Here is a 6,863-nt window from a genome sequence, read left to right as displayed (position 1 = left end):
TAATTCAACAGAAATATTGATCGTAAACCTACACATGGCGATCTTGACAGTTGCGCCGTGTGTTGTTATGGCGTTCGGTGCACGTTGAAAGATATACTTTATAATATGTTTTGTGAAAAAAAATCTTATAATATATAACTAAGCAATTTAGATTATTAAATTATTTTTTAATTACTTAATATAATAAAATCTATTTAAGAGTCATTTTTTTTAAAGGACAACCCGACGTGAAAATGAAAATGCAACAGAAGCATGGTGAAACTCATACAATTAGAGACACACTCATTTAGTAATGTGTGAGAGTCATAGTGTCATGCATAATTAACGAGCAGGCTTCCAAAAACATCTTACATATATGTAAAAAGAGCTAATTTAAGGACTTGGACTTTGCAATGAATATTCATTGCAAATGTCGCAGGACTGTCTGTACTACTAATATTTGTTCGATACACATTTGATGAGGTATTGAAAAGGATTTACATATCTACATGAAAAAACTATAGAAAAAGACATTTAATGATTTTATCATAAAACATGAGATAAGTGTATTAATACTTGTACAGATAATTTAAAACATTTCATGACCATTTTCAACTAGTCCAAAGTGGAATCTGTTTTAATGGTCCTATCTAGTCGTGTCAGAAATAAATAGGCGGCCATTAAACTTCTTTTAGGCTGAGCATGAATATAAAAAAGAATACACAGCGCCTATATAATGACTTTTGTTCAAGCATTGCTCCCGAAAACATCATCAAGAACCTTAACCTATCTCTCCAAACTCGGAGTTCGTACGTACGTGCACTTTGTGAAGCCGCCGTCCTTCAACAAACGGAGAAAATTGGTAAAGCAGCTGCTTCCCTCTTCACACCAATCCTGGCCTAGCTCGACGTCTGAAATTCGGAATTTAACACATTTCAAAGTTGTCTAAAATCCGCGAATGCAGAAAAACATAATTATACAATTTCATATAAATGTGATTCAAATTTTTGCATAATATATAATATAAACTAAATACTTTTAACTATACAAACAAACACATAAACCAGGACAGTAATCAGACACTAATAGACATACGCATATAAGACTTTTGTACAAAAATAATACTCGTTAATAAAATGCCCGATTATTATTTAGCAGATAAATAAAATTATATGAACGTTAAATTTAACTTAGTTAAGGATATACATAATTATGACATCAAGCACAAGGATAACTCAATGATAAACAAAATAAACACAATCGATTTGGTGTATCTCTACTAAGAATAATAAACTAACTAAGATATTTGTAGAGTTTAAAAATAATACGAATTTATCGAATGAAACAAAAAAGACTATTCTTTTGTAGCGTGTGTAGTTTTTGAGGCTACGTAATTTAACGACCATTTTTAAAGAGGTGGCGAGGACCTCGTGTGTTAGACCATTGTTATATGATGAGTGAAAAAAAGAAAAGAATGTATATTTTAACAAATAAAAATTAATTTAAAAAACACCCGCTTCACAAGTTGAGCGGTGGTGTGGCAACACTGAGAACTGTCAGAACGCCGCCACAATTTTATTATTTTTGAATTCAACTAATATACTTTTTAATCCTAAATAAATAATATAAATATTAGTGTAATTGTTTTTTTTTATTTATAATTATATTTATATACATATGTAAATGTAATATATATATATATATATATATATATATATATATATATATATATATATATATATATATATATATATATATATATATATATATATATATATATATATATATATATATATATATATATATACACACCATTTAAAAATAATTAAAATGACAGAACCTGAAAATCGGGGAGTTTTCGCTGAAGTGTTGAGTTAAATAATTATCGGCAGTGATCTTGTGATGGTGCTGGACAATCCGCTTATGTATATGGTCTCTACTGGTGGTCTTTGGAGTGTCTGTCTCCGTCTGTCTCTGTCTGCCTCCCTAAATCCTAGTATTACATATTATATTTTATGTTAATGGTGTGAGATAGATCTGGCGAGTCACAGATGAGGATGTCGGCAGCCAATTGCATCTCTTCTTGCACACACTGACGAAATGTGCTTGAGCCTTAAAGATGATATGGCCCAGATGCCTACTCCAGAGATTATACAAAGGAATAAAAACAATAGTCTTTTGCCCAGGGTAAAACGCATTGTTTATCGCGCAACTTTTCATACATTACGTAGTTTTTTACAGATACTTATGATGTAAACAAGTGATTAACTTCTTCGGACAGATGTGGTCTGTGAAATATGAACAATCATTAATGCAATGTTAGGTCTTACCTTCAAGACAAGCAGGTTCCTCTTTTTGTTTGTTCGAAATGGTATTTAAAATTATCTCGAAATTAATTGTAGCTGAAACTCTAAGATAAATAAAATTATAATGTCGCATTTATATTTATTTCGTATAGACTGATATTTATTTCGTGTAATTCTGTATTTGTATGCTCTTAGAGGTTTAATAAAAAATAAATTATACATTAGTATTACTAATTATTTTCATATTTTAATCATCTGCACTCAACTTGATTATATTTTATATGTATTTCAATAATCATAGTCATTCATTATTAAAAAAAAAAAAAAAAAATATTTTAAGCTATTATATTTATCGTTTTTTTTTTCTATATCTTGATTTCTACACACACATATTTTGAACAACAAAAATAATCGCATGACTGTTAATTTGATTATACATTTCTATTCAGTAATATAAACAAGTAATAAATTTAATTTTATTATATAATTTTATTCTCTAATAATATTTTTAGATTATCTTCAAATTAATATTTCTGAATGACATGAACGAAAGCAATAATATTAATGATAATTGTCAAACAGTCAACTAGAGTTCGTGAGATTTTTTACTAACCATTTTCTGAATAAAAAAGTAAACATTTTTTTGATTAATGATAAAAATTATTGAATTGTTATAAGCGATTCATCCTTCGCCTTTGCGTTCGAAGCTAACGATGTTTTGATTAATTACAGGATCGAAATAAATACGTTTTAAACTTTGAAGGGTCATGGTATTTACAATATAAACACAAGCTTAAATTCCGACATGCAATTCAGCCATCAATAATATCGAGGAACTCTAATCGAAACGCTTGTCAGGGACTAATCTGATCCTATTGTGCATTAAAATACATTTTATTATTTTGCTAAAAATGTTTTAATAAACATATAAATAAATCATTCATTGTTATTAAAACTTAAATTTAATAATGGCAAAAGCGCAATTATGAACGAGCTTTAAAACAATTTGCTAAAAGTTAGGCAATTAAGTATTAAACTAATAAACGCGGAAGTACATTTTATCATACTACAGTAAAAGCTCTGCATTTTCTGTGTAATGTATTAAATTTATAACGTAGCATCACTATATTTTCTTGTAATATTTAAAAAAAGCTGCATACGACCTAGTTTATTTTCGTTGTTAAGTATTACTACTATACGAAAATACACGTAAAGCTCAAACCCAATCCTCATGCTAGAATATAATTAGAATAGCGATTAGTATTTGAGCTTATTGTCGGGGTTTCATGCTTATAACCTTGGTCAAAGTTCGTGTAACTGGCGAATGCATTAAACGACAATGATGGTTGCACGCTATGCGTAGAATTGTACAGAATAAATTTTAGAACTTATCCTCAGACACGAGATGCTTCGTGGTTGTCACCTGCTTTTATTATATTGACGTCAATGTATGAATTTTTTGGCATTGTATATCAGTAAATTCTATAAATGTACACGAGAAAAATAAATATAGAAAGTTCTGTTAGAAAAATAAAAGCGTTCCAATGTGTATCAATACTTCATATAATAAAATAAATACTTTAAAAAATGCTGTAGACAAGTCTCATGTTTAATTCCCGTTCCCAAAGTGTAATTTAATTTAAGCTTTTAAACTCATAAATTATCTTATATTGTAAAGCAATATGTAATAAATGATAAGTATCATATTAAGAGCTGAGAATCTTAAGAGCAAACTGTTTGCTTCGTGATATTTGTCATTAAAGTATTTTACAATATGAAGTAGCAAATAAACTTAGGGAACTCATCACTATTTGGAAAATCTTACTTCGTGCACGTAGTATTGTAAAACACGCATTTTGTGTTAGATTTGCAATTTTTTCTTTCGAATTTTTGTGAGTTTTCTATATAAATTTGTATAACGTGTAAGATTATCGATTAAGATATATTTTAAAATAAATTTTTCACTATATTACATTAAATATTATTAAAAATTACATTGAGTTAACCCTTAATACTCTAGACGTCACCACACGGGCTTGGACGTCATATTATATCAACAAATCTCATATCTATTTTCTCCCTTGATAAACTTATATGCCTAGGTATTATAATCATTATTCTTAATATATAGTATAAATTTTTTTTGCCATTACGCTATATTAGCTTTTATTAAAAGTCATAATTTAACTTAAACTATCAAAAATTTGTATGTATTAAATTATATTCATATGACCATGAATTGGTGGAGTATGGATTATACGAAAAAATATTGCCGTGCGAGTAAATTTTATATCTGATGGCGCAGTAAGAATTTTAGAGATTATAAATATAAAATTATCAAACTTTATCCTCAATGATATACTCGCTGTTAAAAACTATGCTATAATACGTTGTTGACATTATACCTTAGTAATATTTACTGGTGTATAATCTGTATCAACCTGCACAATTCTTTTTGAGGTCATTTTAATGACCATTTCAAACAATCACGCCTAAAAATAAGGACAGAAATAAGAAGAGCAATATCTTGTTATTAATTGATAACATTTCATGGACCATATATTAGCACATTCGTCCTAAGACGCTAATCACTCGTAAGCACCCCAAGACTACTCTTTGTGTGGAAGGGATGCGCGTCGTTTTACAAATATTATTGATTATTTTTATTTTTATTTTTTAAGATAAACAATTTGACCTAGATGCATAGGCAATGATATATTGCAATGAAATTATATCGAATGGTGATTTAATTTTGACATTCACTATATAATTATTTACTTCAAACGTTTTAAGATTATTTCTATTATTTTTTTATATTAAAAATAATTATTATTGTCATGAAATCTACTTGTATATAACACGATTGCGCATTTCTTTCCAACATAGCGGGATGCATGCGAATTCCATAAAATGTCAAGTGCAAAATGCAAAGTTTCGTTATTTATCGCTTGCGAAACGACCATCGTATAAAACAAATAGCAAAGTTTGCGCAATTCAAAAAGTCCTTGAATACAAAAGTGACGTGACAAATTTAAAACGATATCAGTTCTTAAGGTCAGGCCAATTACCAGTACCAGCCTAATTATTTTTTCGTCATGCCATGTCACTGACGAACGTCACACAAAATTACACTATAATATTCAAATAAGGATTTTCAGATTGTTTAGTTAAAATTAGGTAAATAAAACAACATCATTGTATATAATTTTGCAATTATATGTAATTTATTTAATACCATATATTATGTACAATGTCTCCTTTTAGAAGTATAGTGATTTAGATATAAATTTGATTTATAATGTATTCATATATATTTATATTTTTACTAATCGACGAACGGAATAAGATATTATACATATATCCTACTACATTAAACATTATATAGACAATTTCATAAAGTTAACTAAAATTGTATCAATATCTCAATGTAGATATACTATATAAAAAAGAAACAGTCGAGATATAATTACACTTAATTATTAAACATGCTTTATTAATCTTCTTCTGATTATGAATAGATACAGATAGAAGATTGTCATTATTTATGAAACTAATTAACTATACTTTAAGATAATTCTTTAATAGTGAAAGTTCAAAAATAAATAAAGAAGAACATGCTGAGGTAGAATTTGGTGTTACAATTGTATGTAATGCAACAAAAATATATAACGATTTCATGTTAATATATTGATTGAATTAATAATTTAAACACAACACATTTTAACTAGTGCAAATATATGTATATAATTTGTTACTAATTTCGCTAATAGTTATATACAATTTATTGGAAAGTTGAGCATTCATTTAGGTGAGTTTTTTTTTCATAATACACATTTTTAAGAATATTAAATAATTATCTATTTACAAATATTAATAATTATTGCAAAATAATCTTAATTAAATTTAAAGTTGGCCATAGAAAATATATTGATTATAGATTTGGCACAATAAATAGCAAAATTTGCTAATAAATAGTTTTCAGTGATAACTTCAATATATATTTATTTAATACTTAACCAATGGAAGATAGAAGTCAAGATTTTTAACGTCCCTATACAATTAGATATTTAGAATGGACCAGATATCATTTATATTATAACAGTATATCGTTTAAATAGCAAATAGTACACTTTATTTACAATAAATTACATGAAATACCGAATGTTATACATATAATATCATCTTAATATTTTTAAGTCGTTGATTATAGTTGTGTGAATTTATGTTTGGGAATAATGTATATATATATATTATACATAACATATATGTATATATAATTTAAACTATTTCTTAAGTCGTACATTAACCGCAATAGTTTGTTAAATCAAGATAGAATTAATACTATAATGAACCCCATTAATTGTTATTAATATATATTGAATGCATTGTTAATATTCTTTTTATGGATATAATTTAGTTATTGAACAATTAGCAAATTTTCAAACCTAGGTATTTATATTAGTAAAATTAAATTTCGGTAAATAAGAAAAACATCAACAAAAAAAAATATAAAAAATAGTTTGCTTATTTTTCGGCTCCTATTATTAATTATTATTAAATATTATAACCCTTTGATGA

The sequence above is a fragment of the Plectrocnemia conspersa genome, unplaced genomic scaffold (genome assembly GCF_051122295.1).
Source record: "Plectrocnemia conspersa isolate PC_06_02 unplaced genomic scaffold, ASM5112229v1 ptg000014l, whole genome shotgun sequence".
Taxonomy (NCBI): Eukaryota; Metazoa; Arthropoda; class Insecta; order Trichoptera; family Polycentropodidae; genus Plectrocnemia; species Plectrocnemia conspersa.
This window is presented reverse-complemented; position numbering follows the sequence as displayed.